The following is a 24,607-nucleotide window of genomic DNA, read 5'->3' as shown; positions in this document are numbered from 1 at the left end:
ATATTCTTGATGCTGTTGTTCTTTCTGTAAACCACTGTGGGGGCATCACCAACCTTCTGACCTATGCTTTCATCACTGTTGAGGATGAACTGTGGAGTGTATGTGAGGATGAGCCCATTGTAAAAATGATCCGCATAGTTGTTACTGTTCTCCAACGGTGCACACAATCTGGTAATATCAATTCCTAATAAGGGATAGAAATGTCCCTCTAATCTCTTTTTAGTAACTTCTTCCAACAAAGGTGTAAAAAATACTTTCGGATATCCTCTTCTTAAAAGCATACTCAATAAAACATCCCTTTCCTTCTGGAAATCTTCCATCCTGCTAACCATGCGGGCTAGTCTCAACCCCTGGCCTTTGACTAAGGATCTTTTTTGATGCACAGGGTGCCCACTCTCAAAATGGAGAAGGGAGTTCAAGTATGTAGGTTTGCGATAGATGGCGGAGAAGAATATGCTATTGATGTAGTCTTTGCTAATTCTGATGTCTAAATAACTAATGGAGTCAGAATTTGTTTCCATGGAGAATTTGAGGAATGTAGTGCTCGAATGAAGAAACTGTTGCAAAAGAGAGTAAAATCCCATGAGTGGAGGAGCTCCCTGGTCAGCCTCAGTAAGAAGCTGAGATCCCTTATAAGATCCTCCAAAGCTAGCTACGAAAACAAAATCACCACTAAATCCAAGGACAACCACAAAGCATTCTATAGCTATGTCATGAATCTAGACGGCAACACCCAGATCTGCTCTGAGTTACAGCACAAAGGCACGAAAATTACAGAACCAAATGATATTGCCAACATCTTGGCAGACCAGTTCAGTGCTAACTTTACCCCCCTCTCACCCCCTAAAGGGCCCATATCTATACAGGAAGAATGCAGAGTCCCTGTAATCACAACTACGCAGGTAAAATCTGCACTCTCTAAAGCCAAAAACACAGCATCCATGGGACCGGACAACATCCCAGGCTGCATTTTACACGAACTTCAGAACAAATTGGCTCCCCACTTAAGCACCATGTTCAATAATAGCCTCGCATCAGGCTTTGTGCCCACTGAATGGTGCACAGCAACAGTTATCCCACTCCACAAAGGGGGAGCCACCACTGATCCTGGGAACTATCGACCTATTAGCCTGATGAGCCTGATTTGCAAGGCCATAGAACGTATCATCATGGAACTCATAAACAAAGACATTGGTAACCTCCAAACTCTAGATCCCACCCAGTTCAGGTTTGTGAAAGGCAGATTTTGCCTCCTGAACCTGATCGACTTCTTTGAGGCAGTCACCAAAGCTGTGGATGAGGGTAAGGTGGTTCACACAGCCTATCTTGACCTCACCAAGGCTTTTGACACCATCCCCCATTTTGGAATTATAACTAAACTCACTAAACTAGGTATAAATCCCTACGTCACAAGATGGGTTGCCAACTGGCTCACTGACAGAACCCACACTGTGAAAGTTGCAGACTCCAAATCTGACCTCAAAGCAGTGACAAGTGGAGTACCACAGGGTTCTGTCCTGGGACCTCTCCTGTTTGGTATCTACTTCTCTGAAGTACAGGCTAACACAGAAGGCCTCTGGCTAACAAAGTTCACAGATGACTGCAAACTAGGAGACATAGTCAAGTCCCCAAATGATGTGGACATCCTACAGAAGGGCCTCACTGAGACAGATGCCTGGTGTCAGAGCCATGGCCTCAAACTCAATGCCAAAAAGTGCAGTGTCATCCCCTTTGGTAAAAACTGTGTACCCATGAACTACCACATAGGCAGCAATCTACTTAACACTGAATGCATGATAAGGGCCCTTGGGACCTAGGTGGATAGTAGTCTCTCCTTTGATAGTCACATCGCCACAGTAGTCAGAAGTCCTTCTACGTGGCACACCTCATCATAAAAGGGTTCTCATCCAGGAAAAAAAGAGGTCATTGTTTCCCTCTACTCATCACTAATTAGACCCATTATAGAGTACAACTCCCCTTTTGGAATGTACCTCACAAGACACCTGCTGCAGCTGGAAAGGCCACAGAAGTACCTCACAAAGAGGATTACTGGCCTCAAGCAAATGCCCTACACTGACCGCCTCAAAAAACTCCAGCTTTACTCCATAGCATATCGCCTACTCCGAGGTGATCTCTGCCTAACATATAAAGCTATGTCAAACCCAGAGCTGTTGGACATGCTACACCTAAAGAAATCCCAATCCCTCCGAGCTACACACTCTAGGGACCTAAACCTTGTCACTACAATAAACAGGACATGCTGGTGGGATAGATTCCTGTCCCAGAGACTTCCTATACTCTGGAACAAGCTACCCATCTATGTCAAGCAAAGTTCTTCATTAGCACTCTTCAAGAAAAATCTTGATGAGTGGATGGGAAATAGGAAATACACCCCTGGGATCACTTCTGAGTCTCTGCTGGACAGTGGCACAGGAAAATAACTTTCTTGGGTGGCGTAAGCTATGGATCCTTGCTGGCTAGGTTTACCTAGGCCCTTGGGCCGATAGCCTAGTACCTACCTATGAACCTATGAATTGAGGAACAGTAAGAATTCATGCAACTGGTCACGGTCTCCATCCCAGAAAATGAGGATGTCATCCAGGTAACGACCTTAAAACTTACAATGGGACATCCCTGAGGATGAAAAAACTTGACACAGTTCCCACTGAGTCAGAACAATGTTGGCAAAAACTGGTGCACACGCTGCCCCCATAGCTACCCCTGTGGTTTGTTTAAATAAATGACCTTCAAAGTCAAAAAACTGTTCTCCAACACAAGTTCCATTAATGTCCTTAATGTAAGTATTTTGGTGTGTGAAAACTTGGTCTGTTGACATAGGAAGTCATAAAACGTTTCAATGCCTTCTTTGTGGAGAATGACACTAAATAAGTCCTTGACATCAATTGTAGTGAAAATGATGTCATTACTGAAATATTCCTGTTTGATTTTTTTCAAACAATCCCATGAGTCTCTGATGATATGAGAAAAAAAGACCCCAGACCGTTCTTTAACTGGAGGTCTATATATTTGGCTATAGTTAGAGTCTTGGACCCTTTTGCATCTACAATAGGTCTTAAAGGTGGATGCAAGATGTTCTTATGAATCTTAGGTATCCCAAATATTGTTGGGATCCTAGGTTTGTTTTGTGTACAATAGTTAAATTCTACTTCTGATATATGGTCATTCAGAAGTAGATCCATAAGAACCATGTCCATATGTCTGTATGCGATGTTAAGTTCATTACAGGAAATCTGCTGATACCCTTCCCCAAATAAATGTCCTAACATGTTTTCTATGTACCTGTCCTGGTCCATGACCACAAGACCACCTCCCTTGTCTGGTTTCATGACTCAAATGGCTTTATTATTAGATATATTATCGAGGAGTATGGTTTCCTCTTTGGTTAAATTGTGTAATAAATTTGAATTCCGATTTTTAAAAAGTTGTCTAATGTCATTCATACAAATCTTTTGGTACAATTGTATAGTGGGATGTAAAGGAGGGTTACTTACACTTGCCTTTTTACAAGAAGTGATGGTAGTATTTCTATTTGCTTCTCCACCCATAGTGGCACTAAAATTCAATTTTCTAGTGAAATCATAATGTCAAGCAAAGTTTTTTCTATGTTAAAATGTTTGGAGGGTACAAAGTTAAGACCTCTCTCAAAGAGGTTTGCCAATCCTTGGTAACTGTGACACTACTTAAGTTGTAAATTTTGAAGTTGTTTTGGTCATTGACAATAATAACTGCCTCTTCATTGTCAGGCAACATATTACAGTTTATTGCCAGTTCCCTCGTCTCCCCCTCCCCCGTCCTTGATTGTACTGTTGTGGGTTGTGTATTTCCCCCTGATATGCTGTATTCTGAGGCCTCCTGTACTGGTGATTCTGTTCTCGAATTCTCTCTGACCTCCGTAAGGGTTATCCTAAAGGAATGGGACCTGTGGTGGTGTCACTTTGATATTCATTTTCATCATTAATTTCCTCACCATTGACTTCATTAATGTTATTAAAGTTGTTGTCACCAGTATTGTTATGTACTTTAACTAATGGACAAGCTTGACCTCCTTCATAATCCTGGGCATCCCTTATTAACTTTCTAGACTTTTTCTCCTTTATCTTATCTAAAATGTTATCAATGTTAACAAAAACAGTGTTGTATTCATTCAGTTTAACACAAAAATTAACATAATTTTTCACAGTGGCATCAAGTTTGCTAACAGTGTCTTGCAATGCTACAAACTTTTTATCATTGTTTCTAACTAACAGTTCCAACAGTTCACAGCCCTGGCGGTTAAACAGAGTTATTAAGTCTTTATGCAGTTCACTGTTGTTAGTTAAACCATTAGGAAAACACCAGTACCTCAGACCTTTTGGCACCTGTTCGTGTCTGAGGCATTCCCTGAGGTACTGATTCTCAATTTGCAGTTTTTTTAAGTCTTAAACATTCTTTTTCCAAAGTTTTAAGTTTAAGATCAAAAGTACCTTGTATAATGGGTTGGTTAGTGTTGTTGGAAAAAACAATGCTGTCCTTGTTAATCCAGTCAGTTAGATTCAAAGCATTTGTTGTGTTACACTGTACAGATCCATTACTTTGTGTCTGCACTCTTTTGTGTGCTGCCTCTACACAAAGGGAAGTGCCTGGTGGTGTAACAGAATTAGTTGCTCTACTACTAGTTCCTGTTTGTCGAATAGGGCTACCTTGCCCTGGTGCAATACTGAAAAGGGAGTACTGTGAAGTAAAAACAGGTTTTGTTTTGGTTTGTCTGAAATCATTCACAAAGTTGTTGATTTTGTGACTCAGTCCTGAAATTTGAGTATTAAATGCACCTATAAGCTCGGTTAGCTTATGAAATCCATTTAGTAGTACCCCCGGTAGACTGGGAAAAATGACTAAATGTGGGCAGTGCACCCAGTGTAAGCACATTTTAGAGGGAGACAGGGTTTTACTCAAAGGTTATGGATGGGTTAGAGTATTTCAGAAATATAATTGTGGTAGTAAAAAAGTCATTTATGCCAGCATTTGTCAGACTTGTATGTGCTTCTATATCAGAAAAAACAAAAATGCTTTTAGAACCCGCATCCATCAACATATTTATGATACAGATAAATGTAACATTGCAAATGCATTAGCCAAACACATCAACATTCACCCAGGTCACTATTTCAAGTTTAAAGTTCTTGAACAGATCATCATAGATGAAAGGGGTGGCCCTATTGACCATTTACTGGAGTATAAAGAACTATTATGGCAATTGAGGGTCAATGCCACCACTAGCCCAGGGCTTAATGATATGGTTTCACTTAGCAGTTTTTTTTAAATTAAAAGCAGACTTCTGCATTTAAATATTCCATGTTTTTTACAACCATGACAAAAATGTTATTGATTTTATTTGTTCTTGATTATGAAAATATACTTAAAAAGAGATATAACACTTATGGTCAAAATTTACATGACTTGGTAGTAAAATGCATTAAGGGAGCCTGTACCTTTAAAAGTGGATGTACTTTTTACAGTTTTTTTAATTGATTTATTGCACTGGTTATATAAGACTCAGTGTGTAACTTGATTTTATTCTGAAGAAGTCATAGTTAAAAATTGACGAAAGAGCTCAATAAAATTTTATTTTTACTTTCCTGGTTGTCAAGTTCACTTTGTATTTTCTTAGTTAACAACTTATTAAAGACTTAAAAAAATTTAAAATAGGTTTGCCAGTCACTGACTTTTCTGCATAGCTTGATTATGACATCATCCAATGGAATGGGCACAGAAAACAGTTTCAGCTTTGAAAGGTAGTCTTTTTCAAGGATCAACAGATGAGTGTAAACCAGTGAGGTGATTTTAGATGTGGGGTCTGAAAACAACATAGATCAAATGTAAGCAAAATGATTGTGAAATAGATGCACTCTGGTCACTAATTGCACCTCATCCTTAGACAATGATCTCTGTATTTTGTTCATGTCATTATTCTGTTCTAGAGACTGCCAACTTATCACTTCCAAGATGGAAGGAAACAGATTCTGAATGAACAGTCTGATGAAGGATTAATCAATGAACAAAAGATACTTAAATAAGTTTGTCTTTTTCCAGGATCAAAATAACAAAAAAAAACAATGCTGAGTCTGGTTTAAGACATCAGACAATTGAGACCAATAGTGATGCTCTCTCATATTCCATTATGAGATAATGATGAATAAAGACAAGAGTCAGAAAATACTAATGATCCAAGCTTGGGTAACTAGGGGACATGGTACAAAGTCACTGTTTTTTTTTGTTTTTTTTTGTGAGGTGGTTTCTTTGTGGAAAGATGGAAACATATCAAAACAAGCTTTGACAGGAGGCCAGGATTATTCAGTTCACATTTCCTCATGCATTGATTAAGCAACACCTGCTAAACCAAACCTTTATTTTGTTATCCTTGGTAGGAACTGGCTACATCTGTCTCATGCATATTCCATCTCTGACACAGGGAATCTCTAAGGCATTAGCATTGTTGTCACACTTTGTGTAGGTTTCTAAATTACTCGGCTTGGTGGGCAGGGAAGCCCTTCCATGAAGGCAATGGCCATTTCCAAAATGACTTATAAAGTTCTGTAGGAAAGGGTACTATGAGGAAGGATTACACTGGGACAATAAAAAAACAATGTTGATGAAAAAATGAGGATCTTGACATAGAGTCTTGAGAAGCCAAGTGTTATATGTGTACTTACAGGGAAAGATATGAGTGGGTCTACAACTGCTCGAGTCCTGGCTCACACCACGTTCTCACAACCAGGAACTCAAGTGGCTTGCAGCTTGTACAGGCTACTCCTTGCATTCAAACTCAAATAATTGTTTGAGTAAGGTGCAGCAACTATGTTGAGACCGTGAAGATGCCGGCTGCCACTCAAACACATGTTCGAGTTTGAGTAAGTAAGTCCGGCAGCCATAGGGAGAGAGTGGGAGGTGTAGGCGGGGATCAGGAGTGGAATTTAGGTTTAGGGAACAGGAAGCCTTAGAAAGAAAAAATATTACTACTTCAAAAGTAAATAAAAATACAATTGGGGTCAGCATAAATTACTCAATAATTAGCAGAAGGATTTCAAGATAATTAATAAAAATGAAGGCAACCATAAGAAAACTGTGAATAGCACTGACACCAAAAGATGACTAAATGAAAAAAATATATAGAATGAAGGAAAATAAGGAATGGACAAAGAATATAAAGAATACATGAAAGACATGTAAAAGTAAAAACAGTGGCATGTAGGAAGATAAGTGCTCATGTACAGATGTAAGTAAGTAAATAAGGCAATGCTGACAAATAATGCTGACCTTAAAAGACTGAGAAAAGTATATAAGAAGCAGTATGTTTTCAAAGATCAAAGCTAAGCAGCTGATAAAAATGACAAATACTAAAGGAGTAGAAGGGTAAATGCTTAGATTCTCAGATAATTGTATCTTAACATTCGTTACCAAACAAGTGCATAACTTGCAATAATAAGAAATTAAGTCCAAATATTAACAAAGGTTAACAAAGCAAGAACAATGTACATTACCAGTCCACAGATAAAATCTTGTAATGCAGTAAGTAAACATAACATTGAGAACTCTACAAAATGCAATATATTGTCCAGCTCAAATCCAAGTGCAAGGTAACGGTGGTCTGGAAAAATGAACAGGCAAAACAGTTGAATAGTGATTCTAGAATAAGGTAACAATATTAATAATACTGCTTAAATCATTCTGTGGTCAGATCCTCTGGAGTCAATATTTCTTTAATCTTCCTTACAAACAAACCTCGGAGATGTGCATAAAAGGTCACCATAGGTAGCCTGGGTTCTGAGAACTGTGTGGTCATTACTTCTTTAATTTTCTTCATAAACTTCAGAGGTGTGCACATAAGGTTGCTATAACTTTTGTTGGGACTGAGGGCAGTGTGGTCATTATTTTAACTTTTTTCACAAACCTCAAATATGTGTATAGAAGGTCACTATAGCTTGTGTGGGGACTGCATACTGTTTAGTAACATCAAGCTGAAACATAATACTGTCATCATTATTCAGATTCCTTACAAACATCAGACATGCATGCAGGTGGCTATTTTATGGGGATAGGATAGGATAAGGAGGATGCTGTTTATATACACCTGACAGCAACAGATTGAAATATGTTATTTTCTATTTTGTTCTTTCAGTTTTGTCCCAGACTGATATCAGGGCTACAGAGAAGGTAGCTGTCTTTTGGGGTAGGAGTGAGACGGCATGCTGTGTGCTGAAGTTCCCCAGTGATATTGCCAAATTTCACCTAGTTAGTATGAAAACCACCTTGAGTCTCCCATGAAAAGAGGCTATTGACCTTCTGGGACTAACCTGGTCAACAAAGTTTAAATAAAAGCTAGGTGAGGTACACAGTCCTGTCATAATGTAAGAGCATTGCAATTACAGTTCGGTCTGTGTGTACTACTCCTAAATCTTTCCAGTATGAGCTAAAATGTTGTGGGTAGGAGGGGGTCACAGTGATAGGGTAATACTTAAAATGAAAGTACCCAGGGGCCTCCAACTTGATATTTGTTGGGGGCCCTCAAAATACTAGCACCATCCCTGTGCATAGATACCAGCTTGGAGACAGCTGCAAGCCCAGTAATTAATGGCAAAGCAGGTGGATGATGTAATGGCTGCTGCCACTGCATACAATATGAACATAAATTTAAACAAACAAAGCAACAACAACAAATACAATCGAAAAAAATGACAATTATGAAGAGTGAGAGAAACACAAAAGCAACAGCAATTATCACTAAAGTATACCATACAGTTTGGTAAAACAGTCTCTGAAGGACTATTTAATGACAAACAAATTACAATAAACCTGCCAGACCAAAGGATAATACAGCAGTAACTAGGCAACAATAGCCCAGATTAAATACAACCTAACCAGTCTCTCCTTGTGAATGTATGACATCTCAACAGCGTATGAGTTGTGAAGAGTGACCACAGGAGTCATGGAAACTGAACTGATCAATCTCAAGAGTCAACATTTTGTGTCCACAGGACTAAAACTGCAAAAGGACAGTGGACAGAGTAAAAAGCCAATAACCAAATACAAAATGCAGTCAACCTCTGAGGGACAATAAAATGACTGTAAATAAATCCAAGTATGAAAAAAAAACAAAACAAGCAGTGAAAGCTAGAAGCTTTATTCAGGATTTAGTGCTTTCATTCCTACCAGAAACTTCATCAGAATCTAAAAGGGCTACATAAATCATTTCCTTATATACAGGCCACCTTAAAGGTACAGTGTAATAAATACATAAACAAATAAACAAAAATAAGAGCAAGTGAACAAAACCAAAGTCTGTCCACAACAGGTATCCATCAAAAGTTGACAGTGTTTTGTATTTCCCAATCCCTCAGAGCCACACACTCCAGGGAGCTAAACCTTGTCATCACAATAAACAAAACATGCTGGAGGGATAGGTTCTTGACCCAGAGACTCCCCAGACTCTGGAATAGACTGCCCATACATGTCAAGCTGAGCACCGCATTGGCCCTCTTCAAAAGGACCCTTGACGACTGGATGGGAGAAAGGAAATCTACCCCGAGGATCACGTCAGTCACCCTGCTAGACAGGGGTCCAGGGAAGTAAACAGTGTGGCAAGAAATAGCAAGGGAATTGTTATGGCTAGGCTTGTATAGGCCCTAGGGCCGATAGCCTAGTATCAACCTATGAACCTATGAACGTATGTTATTGTGTCCAAAGCAGCTGCCATCAGGTTACATACATTGCCTACCAAATAGTGTCCTGCATGTCACTATGGTGGCCATGCAATGGGGAAACAGGCACAGAAGCTAAAATATCATAGACATGGGCCACAGACATGTGGTGGTAGTAATGTCACATGACAAAAGATAGCCATCGGTAAATGTCAACCTACAGCATATTTGATGCTGCTGCAAAACTGTGGCACTGGAAAGGGAGTTTTAATGGACAGAGGAAGAATAATACTGGGATACTGTGCATCCAGACCAAGGCACCATGTACTAATGCCAGAGGTAAAGCTGTGGATGTGGCAGTTATGAAGGCAAGCACTCAACCCTGACATATACAATATGATCCCTGGGATGGTTGTGGAACACCCACTCTTAGTCAGTCATAATATCCATGCTACCAGTGACAATACATGGAGATAGAATGGCTGGTAGAACAGCTCATCCTAAATTACCAAGGTATGTTTTCCAGTAGGACTATAAAAGCTGCAAGCCGTGTTCAAGATAAATAGAAGCAATGCAAAAGTGGGCAATAAGGTAGATATTTAAAAATATGCAGCTATAACATCAGTGGCATACATCTACCCCCTACTCTTTTTAGGGTCTCGCTAGGCACCACTGGCAAATCAGCTGATTTCCCTCTTTGTTACCAGGTGCTAATAACAGAAAAAAAAAGAAGAAAGAAAAGGTGTCCATGACTCACATGTCTTGCCTATAGCTGAATAGCTATGTGTAAGTAGGTTCCTTACTAAGAGAATACTGTCATAAATAGCGTTTATATATATGTCGAAAACTCAAACTGTTGACAGCATAATAATCGACACAAAAATGTCGAAACCCCCAAAAATCGAACAAAAAAAAAAAATACCCAAACACAACACAAATTGCCCTATGCAGGGGAGCAAGCCCCGCTGCACCCCCCACATCCCCTGCTACTTAAATATACCAACTCAGAGATCATACTACATTGCAGTAAACGGAAATCTCCCCTTACGGAGATTTCCGTTTACACGCGCGATGACTTTTGCTTTCGACATTTTGGTGCCGACAATATCAGCTTCGATATTGTCGGTCTTCGACACGGTAGACCCCATAAATAATATGTCCTCTGCAGACCACCTCAAAGCCCTTTCCCTGTATTCTGTCTACTACAGGCTGTTGAGGGGAGATCTGTGTCTGGCATACAAGGAAGGCATTGTCAGGCATCACACACCGATGGACCTCCTACATATCTGCAAAACAAACAGCACCAGAATTACCTATTCTTAAGACTTAAACCTTGCCTTTGATATAAATAGGACCTGCTGGAGAGACAGGTATGTATCCCAGAGACTATCCCTTCTCTGGAACAGGCTCCCCATCCATGTGAATCAGAGTTCCTTCCTAACCCTGCTCAATTTTAACTTAGACAACTGGATGGAGAACAGGAAATTCATCCCTGGTTTAACACTTTTGTTTCTAATGGACAAAAGCAACTTGTAAGTGCTTCTTCTCCAGGCCTCTGCTTGTAAATGCTTCATTTCCCAAGCCCCTGCTTACACTTATCAAGGGTACCAGAACTTGTCAGAGATTAGGCATGCATGGCTAGATTTAAAAAGGCCATAGTGGTCGTTAGCCTAGTAAACACCTATTAGCCTATGATGTAATCACACACCAATGAGCCTATGAAGTAATCACAAGTAACCACCTGTCATTACTACTTACTTTAAAACTCTGGTATACATTCTCTAACATCCTCTTCCCATTGGCTAAAAAGATCATGATGGTATTTCTTCAGTTTTCTGTATGTATGCCGGCACTGCTCACCAGAGTTAGTAATGCCAGCATCATCACTCACCACACTGGCAAGGTAATGCCGGGCATCTATGCTCTCATAAGATTCCCCTTACAGAAAGATTTTAATCTCCTTCCTGCACCACATTAAACACCCTCAGAAGCTATCATTCCTCTCAACTGTCCAGATATTGGCAGAATGTCCAGATTTTTGCCTTATATTTTTGGTCTCTTCCTCATATAATTTGTGTTTTTCTGGCAAGGATTGAAGTCACTAAATAACGACATACATTTGCGTTTCAGACACTTCATGTCCTTCAGAAAACTGCATGCTAACACAGATCCTGTTATTGTAGCAATGTTCTAAGTTTATAAGAGCAATATTTAAAATCTGTCTCTATGTTTGGCCCTTCCTGCATTATTTTAGGCTTTGTCCAGAGTTCTTGCATTAAGAGGTTGAGAGGTATGGAAGCCATGCTGCCTTCAGAAGTATCAGTTTAAAGGAGAATGGTAGCAGATTTGCATCAATGCATGCTGTGGCTGTCACTTGGCATGCATCAGTGGGCAGAAGGACAGCATGACAGAATTCAATGCCACCATAGAGCCACGTGTAAACAAATGCTGTGTTAGGGCTGTGCTTGGGATGAACTACATGCTGGCCTAAATGCATGTACCCCATACAACTCCCTGTCCATGGTCGTGCTATAGCACCTTCAGGGGTTGCAAGGCTGATTAATAATTCCATGGCCCCCAGGGGTCACAGACCTGCCCAAATCTTTTCAACTGCTTAAATAAAAGTGCATTAAACATTAACATATGGGGAAAATATGCAGTTAACAGTAGTACCAATGTGTTGTAGAAGGAGGTTGCTCTACATCTACCTACTGACAGGGGATGGGGGCACAGGAGGTGTGTGATGGAGCTCTGCAGTACATTTCTACAGTATTTTACAGGATATAGAAGGGTATAACATGTGATGGGGTAAGTGGACACAATCCATATGCAGGTTTGGTAACTTACTGCATAAATGTAAAGTTGTTTTGGCGGGTTCTAGCCACCTGCGGATAGCTGTAGGACAAGTATAGGGAGGGTTGTAAAGAAGGATTCCTGAGATTGGAGCTGAGGTGTGGAGCTATGTAGTGGCTGTGGGACTGTGTGAGATGCAGTATAATCACTGTTATGTGGCACAGTGAATCAGAACTGTGTTGCAGTGCCTAATGTTTCTGTATTTGTAACATATATGGAATATATATTTGATAATATGAGAAATAACTGGAATACAGGTTAACAGATACTCAGCTTGTATACATACACAAAGCACGTGAAGACCCTGCTTTATTGGGCATAGGTATGTGTTAGATTAGGGACTTCCATTTTAAAGTAGTTATTAGACATTAGACAGGCTAAAGGGTAAAATAAATTGTGTTTCATTTATGCATAAAAGACAGTTAAGCAGAAAGAAAAATAACCTTGCTGGTCAAGCATGAGAGGCAGTTTATTAGAAAGGAAAGATAAGCATAATGTGTGTAAAAAATGCAGAAATACAGAATGTTCTTTTCTCAAGGGAAAGATACAATCTTGCCAGCTACAGAAGTTTCTTAACAGAATGTTAAATAAAGCACATACGAGACAAAGCCTGAGACCAAGGTTAGGAGGAGTAAATAAGGAAAATTACTGGACTGAAGCAATATAATATGTTGTGCTAAGGACAGCAGTTCAGTTAAGGTTAGTTCATTCGACCTGGCTCTACAAAGAAGATTAAGCTACAATACAGGCACTCGAGCCTGAGTACAGAAGAGAGGTCAAATAAAGACTATTATTATTTTAGTTTATGTTGTTCAGGACAATTAGAATATAATGTGCAGCAACTTCAGATATTGTTTATCAACACTGTTAATGAAGACAATATTCGGGTATTGTGAACATCTAATAAAGCCTTATTGAATGAACTACAGTGTTTGGAAAATTCATTCATTCTGAAAAGTACACAAGGCTTGGCCCATAGAGGAGAGACTGGCACCTGTTCAAGCACAAGTTTGGGTAATCAACAGATAAAGACTTTTGTTCTCAGTCTCAATACAGTGTTTCCAGCTAATTATAGTACAGTACAGTCTTATCAATTCTTACACTATGCAAAGGTATTTGACAGGGCACATGCCACAATACGGTTCCTTACCTACAGATGCTATGGGGACCTATCCTTTGATGGTGGAGTATGGCAGGGGTTGTACCTAATAGTGGCAGAGCATCTATGTGGGTTGTGCACACTACAGCAGGTGCTGCATGCATGATGTGTTTGTGCACTGACCATAGCTTTATCTCCATATTTACAGGCTGTGATATGGTGTGGTGCGATAAAAAATAAAGCACCTAGAGACGTTCTCCCAGACAGTGACAAAAGTGCTACTGCATGCCCAGTGTGGACATGGATGGCAGCTACTAGAAACAGATAAAAGTAACCATCAATCCTGTGACTGCATGTGGCATGAGCTGCTAGAAGACATGAATACTGTCGGTGGTTGCAAAAGGGCAGTTCATCAGGTCTGGTGAAGGGTCACCAACCATTATCCTGCATGCCTGCCAGAAGGCCCACACCACTACATAGAAAAGGATAACTAGAGGTGAGGATCTGCCATCACAGACCACCCTGACTGCCATGGTGGAATTCCTACTGTCCCTGTCTGGGCAGTCAGAATGGACTTTGATACCTGGCCTGCATGTGGGAGCTGAGCTGGATGTACCTTCCTATGTTTCTGTTGGAGATGCACCAGGCTAGTGTTACTTTATGTCAGTAAAACAGTTTAGGCAGAAGCATGTGCCATAAACTCTGGAATGCACATCAATGGCATGTCTCCTCTATAAGCAGAGCTGGGATGCAGACATGACAGTAAACCACTCAAGGTAAATATGTTTACATTCTTTGTATAGTAGTAATCAATTACATTGATGCATCACTGGTGGTGAGATTTTCACATAATAGTAATGTCACACACAGGTGTTAATCTGTCTTCTTTCACAGGTGCTTTTGTCAAGGCATACCTGACATTGTTGTTGCATCCGACACTGATGATGGTGATGATCTTACAATCAGGGGGTAGAGTGCACACCACCACCCACATCCAGTGACACAGCTCTGTTGCTTGTGGAACCCACCTTGATCTCACCAGAACCCATAAAAGGACTGGTCATGCCAAATACACCTATTTGGGCAGCGTGATCATCCCCCATCAGTGCACCTGCAGTGGGCATGTATCAACAAAGTGCAGATACAGCAGTTGAAGAAGCAGTCTGGTGACCGCTGCTGCCATGCCTCCCAGTCATTAAATGAGATGAGTGTCATAGTTGGCATTACACAATGAATGTGCAGGGCAGTCATCCAGACACAGGCAAATGCCATGGCAGAGATGATAAGTGTTCTATGCAGCCTGCACATGAGATACAAGAAGGATTGCAATACATGTCCCACCACATTTGCATGTTGAAAAGACATCTGGGTGCTGTCACTGCCTAAACATACCAGGGCCAATGCTGTTCCCATGGCTGCTGCTCATCTGCCTCCTCTGTGGGCACATCCCACAAGTCAGACAGGTCAATTTCACATACTGCAACATCCTCCATACCACCCATTGGTGTGGTGCCTGGTGAAACACAGTGTGGGCGGCCATGAAGACAATAAGTATGTGGCAGACAGGACCATGGACAGGGAGTCATGATCTCATGGATCACCACTGTCTCTACTAATAAGGGTTGGTGCTACTACCATTCCTTGGAGGGGATACAACTGTAGTCAAAGGCGTTTATAGTCTGCATGCTTCCCACATGAGGTCCCACAACACCTGCCACACACACACACACACACACACACACACACACACACACACACACACACACACACACAGCCCAACAAAATCTGCAGGAGCCGCGTCCCCTGGCACACATTCTGAACACTGACCACTACTACTGGACACGTGCCCCTCTCAGAAAGCCCCCCACCTCCCTACACAGTATAACTAGCTCTCTCCACTCTCATGGCCATATCACACATACAGACCCATCCACGTTGTTAGTAATAACAACGCACACCAACACTGTGCCATTTGCTGACTCCTGTCACTGCACCCCCCCCATTTGTGCATATGACAACTATGTCCTGACTTCACAGCTTTGTTAAATGAGTTAGATAATATCTGAGTCACAGCATGGTCAGTCAATGCATTGTAGAACACAGCCTGGATGTAGCATTGCATGCCTCAGTTTTAATCTTCGCTGTGTTTAATTTGGCTCATAATTGTAAACCAAATGGCACCACTGTGCCAGTGCTTCAGCATACTGTGCCCTCCTCTGCCTTGTATGGTCTTCTCTATAGCTGAGCCCTCCAATAATTGCGCAACCAGCACTGATGAGTCTGTACAATCATGTTGTACAGTGCTGCACAGACAGGAAGCATCTTGCTGCAGGTCTCTGGGCTATACTGCAGCATACCACCAGAGGAATCTAGGCAGTGGAAGCAGGCCTTCATCATACTGAACACATATACTCAATGATGTTTTGGGTCTGTGACAGTTTGGATTTGTATGTCATCTCAGCCATGCTCTGTGAGTTTCATATCAGAGTCTTGATCCATGGCTCCATGGCATAGCCAGTATTACCAATATGATGTTCATTTGAGACATCACCTCACACAAATTGCTGTTATAGGTCTGATGTGTGCTAGATGTTGGAATTGTGGATGACACACAGATAAACTGTATATAATACCATATAAGCTGCGTACTAACTGGAAACTGATGGAGTAGAAACCCTTTCAGTTGATGTACTGCTGTCCATTTGGACCAGGCAGGGCCTTGATAGTTATGTAGATACAGGCAATGGCCTTAGAAGTTTAGGGAAATGGCATATCTCATAGAACACCTACAGTGTTGCTTCTCCCCTCTCTGTTTAGGAAGCATGTATATTTCTCCACATACTTCAGAATCACATCAAGAAAGTGGTGTAGTATTTGTAAAACGGATGCCTGTGATTCACCCATAGTGTCCCCTGATGGTCACACTGAAAGGTCCCTATAGTGAGAATAATCAGAGCTACATATAGCTTAATGTCCACAGGCAAGGGTGCAGCCAAGCATACTCTGTTCTCTACTGAGTACATTTTTTCTCAACATGGCATTTTTCATGTCATATTATGTCTATGACTATCTAAATGAATGCTTTTAACAACAGATGCAATATTGCTAATCTAAAAACAATATTTTTAATAGTTTTACGGGTGACAGCCAGAAATGTTACTTACATTTAGTAAGTGCTTGGGGAGCAACATTTTTTAGATATGTGTCCATTTTTAAGTAATAGTCTTCAGTGGGGGGGGGGGGTAGCACTAAGAGCTTGTGAGTACAAAATGGAATGTGTTTGCTACACCACTGTTCACAATGACTGGTATTCTGCTCATCTTATGTGATTCCATGTGAGGATGACATATACCTACCACCTGTTGTATGGTGTATGTGATTCCATGTGAGGATGACATACACCTACCACCTGTTGTATGGTGTATGTGATTCCATGTGAGGATGACACATACCTACCACCTGTTGTATGGTGTATGTGATTCCATGTGAGGATGACATATACCTACCACCTGTTGTATAGTGTTTCTGTCCACATAACAGTGAACAACTATCCCCCTGTCATGGAGGTGATGGTATGGTCGGTCCAACACAGAGTAAGATAGTGCACCCTGTCATGGATAGTAGCCGCAAGAACAGCATTTAACATGCTTGGTTGTGAGAGCTGCTATATCTAGCATCATGGGGAAGTCTCTCCCCTGTTCACCTAGAAATCTCAATGTACAAATTCACATGTGGCCTCAAAAGATCTCACAATTGTTGTGCATTTCTGAATTGCTCTGCCGTAGTGTTTAACCCCATTTGCATTCACATTGGGAATCATTAACATAATGTTGCTCATTTCCAAATCATTATATTGCCATCGGTATATGATGTTGACCACACAATTTCACCTGCTTACGTAATGCTGCTAACTGAGTCTCTGAATCGGCTTTGTCCTGTGCACCTCTACTCCTTGTACAATTTTGTATAACTCGTTGTGCTGTTTGTTTCTGAATCCAGGGGGTTATTTGATAGTTGCCAGTTATCCCCACCTACTGAAGAGCCAGGACATCCCAGGACTGATAAATGGTATACCAAATCGGTAAATATATTTAAAAGGTATTGCAAGAAACAATAATGGTTATTTGTAAAAATAAGTACACTGCATTTAAAAAAGGAAACCTGGGAGAAAAAGCCTTGTCATCAGAAAGTGAATTTGTCTGAAGATATGGATAAAATGTTTCAGAAAGAGCTGGAGGAGCATGCAAGTCCTGTGAGTCAAAAAATAATGAAACAGAAAGAGAAAGTCAAGGAAAGATAATGGTTTAGATGAAGAAGTTTGGACATCAGTGAGCAACTGGTATAAAGTGTGGGGAGACAGACAAACATTGGAATTTCTGTAATGTACGGCAATAGTGATTGTTTACTTTAGAGAGATGGATGAATCAAAACATTTTCTTGATGCACAAGTTCTGAAGTTTGTAAAAACTTGACTTCCATGTGTCTTAAGTAATAAGGTATGTTGTACAACAGGTGTGAAGATATCTTTAACTAAATCAGACCTGGCTATACGTCAATGTAAGCTGGAGGCAGTATAGGCAGCTTTGATCAAGTTGTCATAAAAATTATTAAAGCTTAGGACAACCTAAGTATTTTTTTTTACAGAAAAGTCATTTATATTGCATTGGATCATTTATTGATAGCACATACTTTTTGCTGGAGCATGTATTTATTCCTACATCTTAAAATAAGGCATTTTACTTCCTTCTGATCACAGTTCTTGTAAATCCCTGTTATATTTTAATAATTATATTTCACTTCCTCTTGCTAATTGCACCATAAAGAGTGTTGTACTTCTAGTGTGTTTTACTGGTTGACTTGGCAATTCATTTACAGGCCTCGCTCTGTTTCTACCTATGTGTGACACAAAGTGTTCCTCTAATGGTATGAAAGTCATCTGTGAGGAAAAGCTAGAAGGCCAGCAATTCTTAGGGATCACAACTCATTAGTTAAAATTTTGTTTTTTTCATCTCAGTAATTTCTGCAGCAGAGCAGACGGCATGTGGAAGGAAATGTATGCAAGTGCATTGAAATACACAAAGACACAAAAACACACATATTCACTGTTTTCAACAAGCACACGTACACTAAAAACTCTTCATTGCCTTTCAGTTTTTTTTTTCATTTCCACTTTTTTCCCTTTCATAGACCAATAAGGTCCCGCCTATTTTTCCTATACAAATCTCATGTTGTTTCATTAAATAATTTGTCTCAGTTTACATGACATCAGTCAGATAACAATGCAAACCCTGGAGTTGTTGGTCACTGCCCACACATTTGCATTCTCCCTGTTTCTAGGTGGTATAAGGGTTTCCTAACAACTATTTGGAAAATATCTTTCACTTAGTTGTTAATATATGTTCTATATGAAAATCAGGGATGAGATGTATGGCAATACTACATACACAAACTAAATAGTCCTGGGGATTCAATAAACTCTGTGTAAGCTTTGCACAAAGCCTACACAGAATTTACATGTTTGCGCAGTGAGCAGCAGCACTAATTACATATTCATGCCGTGTACCGCATTTAAACATAAACAAGTGTGGTTTTGTAGCTAGCAACAGTGTTGCCAGCCAGGAAACCATGTAAAGCAACACAGATAGCAGCAAGCATGTAGACCTGTTTACTTATGGGAAAACTAGGTGTGCGGGACTGAAAAGAATTCCACAATGATTACCAGGGTTCATAATAGAGCAATGTATGTGGTCCAAACACATTACAGGAATATGTATACAATGCAGATTATTGTGGAATCCCATTTCATGTATACTGAACAAAAGTTATGTAAATGATCCGTAATGGTACATGGACTGCCAGTTAAGATAAACATTCAGGGGAACTGTGTGTATTGAATAGGGACACACAGATGAATTGTAGGAATGAACACAAGGAAAGCGGACAGGTGAAACATCTTACTGTACAGGAGTGGAGGACATTTAAATGAAGACAATTGTAGCAAGAACACTAATCACATATCGACGTGATACAGTACAGACTGCACAGTGTAAATGTATATTATGTGACTGTCAGACAAGGTGACATAACAATGGAGAAGATGTCTTTGTGACATGAGCATCCTAACATATATACTGGAGAGGACATCTACCAGGGATGTTATATACATTTGGGGACAGCTGCAAATTGTGAAGCTGTGCAAAATGAGTTGGCTGAATATGACTGTAATGTCAGCATAGGGCTCCCCAAAGTGGGACACATAGCTACAGGCTCATGGACAACAGTAAAGTGAAGCATGCACAATCATGAACAATAACAAAATAATACCACCAGCAATCCCATGTCTATGACATAACATATGTGACTGTGAGTGATCATAGATGTTTCTGCACGAACACACTTGTACAACTATTATGAGATGTCATCAATTTATGAGGGTAATCAAGCACAACATCCTGACACTGTAACATCTGCTGCAGGTGTTAGGAGGGACACTGCTATACCTGTATGTGACATTATGATTAATCCAGGCTAGTTGACAGGTGTGCATGGCATATATATGACACAATCCACACTGTCACTAATGTAACTCATACCATTAATGTTGTCAAACAGCTATGTGTGTACTGTTTGCATCACTTACTAAGCAATCTACAATAAGACCTAGGGGACCAGCTTACCATCCTCTGTCACCATAGCCTGAGAACTGGCTTGGTTCCAGCAGAGTAGAAAACAGCAGCAGTAACCTCGCATAAGGGTGGGCCATTAACCAACCCTGAGAAATATGGACCTATAATTCTAACCAGTGTCATCTGCAAGGCCATGGAAAGAATCATCATGGACCTTATCAACAAGGACATAGGTGATCTTCAAACTCTAGACCAAACCCATTTTGACTTTAAGGGTAAATCATGCTTATTAAACATAGCAGACTTCTTTAACAAAGGCACTAAAGGGCTAGATGAAGGTAAGACAGTGCATAACATCTATGGTGATCTTGCCAAGTGTTTTGATACAATCCTCCACTGAAGTATCATTGAGAAACTCTACCAGCTGTGGATTAACCATTACGTCGGTAGATGGATAGCCAATTGGCTCACTGTTAGAACACATGCTGTGAAAGTTGGTGAATCAACCTCTACCAGTAGAGCTGTCACCAGTAGCGTACAAGGATTTGTGCTGGGCCCTTTACTGTTTGTAATCTATTTCTTGGAAATCCAGGCTAAAGTATATGGCCTTTGGTTTAGTTTGCTGATGAGTGCATATTGGGTCGATGTTTACATATTACAGGAGGGGCTACCACAGACAAATTATTGGTGCCAAAGCCACACCGTCTGCAAGGAAAACAAAAATGCACCATTGTATTTGCCTTCTGCAAAGTGGAATTCTCAGCTAATTACAGCATTGACAACCACCCCCCAAGCTCCTACTCAGTGCTGCAAGACCTGGGAACACAGATAGATAGTAATCTGAACTTCAACCACCAACTTTCCACAGTTGGAATGAAAGCCTTCTATGTTGTGCAACTCTCATCATATCCAAGTGTGAGGATGTTATTACATTACTGTACCAGAACCTCATCAGAACACTAATAGAGTACAATGCTCCCTTTTGCATGTACCTCACCAGACACCTGCAGCAGCTGGAGAGACCACAGAGATTTCTCAACAAAAAATACAGAAAATACAGGGCCTACAAACAATGACATGACATAAATGGATAGACTGAAAGCTCTGTAACTGTACTCTGTATTGTACAGGATGAGGTGACTTGTGCCTGGCCTACAGTTCAGTCTGTGACCCTACCCTAATGGAAATGCTTCCCATTCGTATATCTAATGGAACAAGAGTCACTCGCTCTAGAGATCTTAACCTAGCCTATGACATTAACAGAACAAGCTTGAGAGACAACTATAGCGGATGTCATCAGCAGAGTCTGTTGAGAGGAAGAAGGTAATAACAGTGTCCGATGTAATGGGGTAAAATGTGCTCTCTAATGTCAAGCAAGAGCACAAACACACACACACACACACACACACACACACACACACACACACACACACACACACACACACACACACACACACACCAGTTGACTGTAGTGAGAACAGAACCCCTACCTATCTACATCGACTAAAGACCTCCATATTTAATGCAAATGCCACAGCACAAGTCTGCCGGGAGAGTATCAGACAACACTTTATAAGTGATGACATCAGTAGTGTCTGGTGAGAGGAAGATGGTAATAGCAGTGTCCCACATGGAGGTGTAAAATGCTCTCTATAATGTTAAGCAAGTGCACAGACACACACACACACACACACACACACACACACACACACACACACACACACACACACACACACACACACACACACACACACACACACACACACACACACACACACACACACACACACACACACACACACACACACACGTTGACTGCAGAGAGAACAGAACCCTTACCTATCCAACTACAACTAGAGACCTCCGTATTTAATACATATTTAATATTTAATTAAGTGCCACAGCACAAGTCTAACTTTTACAAGGGTGTAGGACAATTTACAGTGGATGACATCAGCACTGGATGTTGGAGAAAAGATGTTGGGAAGCCTGCACGAAATGGATGTGTAGGCATGTGCAACTGTCAAAATATTGGTGCTGCATGGGTTTGAGTGTTAACTGCAGGATACTCAATAACGCTCTTTTGACTAGACAGACAGACACACACACACACACACACACACACACACACACACACACACTCACACACACACACACACACACACACACACACACACACACACACACACACACACACACACACACACACACCAATTGACTGCAGTGAGATTAGAACCCTTATCTAAGCAAACAGACTAGAAAACTCAATACTTTACTCAAGCACCAAGGCACAAGTCTGACTTTTACAAGACTGTAGGACAATTTATAGTGGATGGCATCAGCACTGGATGTTAGAGAGAAGATGGGAGGTCGGCATGAAATGCAAGTTTAGGCATGTGCAACTGTCAAAATAATGGGGATCCATAAGTTTGGAGTAGTAAGTGGTGATACTCAGTTATGTTCTTCTGACTAAACAGACACACACACACACACCAGTTGACTGTAGTGAGATTATAATCCCTACCTAAGTACATGGACTAGAGAACTCAGTACTTTACCTAAGTGCCATGGCACAAGTCTGTTACTAGGCTGTAGGACAATTTAAAGTGGATGACATCAGGACTGGATTTTGTTTTTTTTTCAAACACTTTTATTGAATTATTACTTGTGACATAGGCAAATTCAGACATATAAAAGTAATCAAACTATATTAACATAAATATTATACTTTATATATATTGCTATGCATCATATAACCTAAGCAATATTACATGAATTATTCAGTTCCTGCCTTTTTAAACAAGAAACAAATTATTAAACCATCGCAATCATAAATTTATATAAATGAAAACAAACCATACCGACACAATCCTAGCTGCAAGCATTTTACATCACAAACCATACAGATACACTCCTAGTTTCAAATATTATATATCACTACCCAATCTTTGTCACTCAAACATTACATAGCTCATTTAAGTTCTGCCACCTTTTAGACCTCATTCCTCCCTTGTATGTATTGTTCCCACAATTCCATTTTTTTCCTATGCAGTTTGCTCCTGCCTTTTTTAAAGATATCAATTCCAGTTGTTTTATCTCTGTTAATAAATTCACTACTTCCAGTACAATTGGTTTAGATTTTGATTTGCATTTTCTAGTAATTGTATTTTTGTCAACCACCATTATTAGAAACAGCAAGACCTTACCATGTATAGGCAATTCTGATTCTGTATCATAGTTCAGATAAATCATCTCCCTTGTCAGACCAATCTGCCCACCCAGCATCTCCAATAGTGCATCCCAAAGGGAATCCTTAAAATCTGCCAACTCACCCCACTCCCAGAAAATATGTTCCCAATTACCTCTTTCTCCACATTCACACCTTCAACATTTACTGTTTGTCTGAGGAAAAATTCTCTGCAGTCTACTTGGGGTATAAAAATATCTATGTAAACATTTCCAAGCTAAAATCCTAAATCTTCTAGATTTTCTTGCATATTTGGGAGACATACATATATCCTCCCATTGTTTCTTTGTGAATTGCTTATCCAATCTCTCTTCCCAATCCTTTCTAACCTCCTCTGATTGGTTCTTATAGTTATCATGAAATATTTTATATGTTCTACTAATTATTAATTTTTTAATGGCAGCTTCTGTTCTAGATTCTGTTAAAAACTCTACCAGTGCTGCTCTGTTGTTTAGGACCCCCTGTTTCTTTCTCTTTGCCTATACTCTGATATCAATCCCTGATAGGGAAGGCAATCTCTAACCTGCAGTCCAAATACATTCTTGGCATCTTCCCATTCTATCATCTTTCCTGCATAATCCCTGGATTTTGGATAGGAGATGTTGGAATGCCTGCGCAAAATGGATGTGTAGTCATGTGCAACTGTCAAAATATCAGTGCTCCATGGGTTTGGAGTGCTAACTGCAGGATACTCAATTATGCTCTTCTGACTAGACAGACAGACAGAGACACACACACACACACACACACACACACACACACACACACACACACACACACACACACACACACACACACATACACACACACATGAACCAACTGACTGCATTGAAATTAGAACCCCTACCTAAGTACATGGACTAGAGAACTCAGTACTTTAAGCAAGCTCCATGGTGTAAGTCTGACTTTGACAAGGCTGTAGAATAGTTTATAGTGGATGACATCAGCAATGGATGTTGGGAGACCTGCATGAAATGGATGTGTAGCCATGTCCAACTGTCAAAATATTAAAGTTATGCATGTTACCAGATTAATGAGTGTACAATTTATAGTATTTGCTGTTGTGTTTCCAGTGTGCAAGTATACT

This window comes from Protopterus annectens, chromosome 1.part0 (assembly GCF_019279795.1).
Source record: "Protopterus annectens isolate FY-2018-M chromosome 1.part0, PAN1.0, whole genome shotgun sequence".
Classification (NCBI taxonomy): Eukaryota; Metazoa; Chordata; order Ceratodontiformes; family Protopteridae; genus Protopterus; species Protopterus annectens.
Note: the sequence above shows the minus strand (reverse complement) of the source record.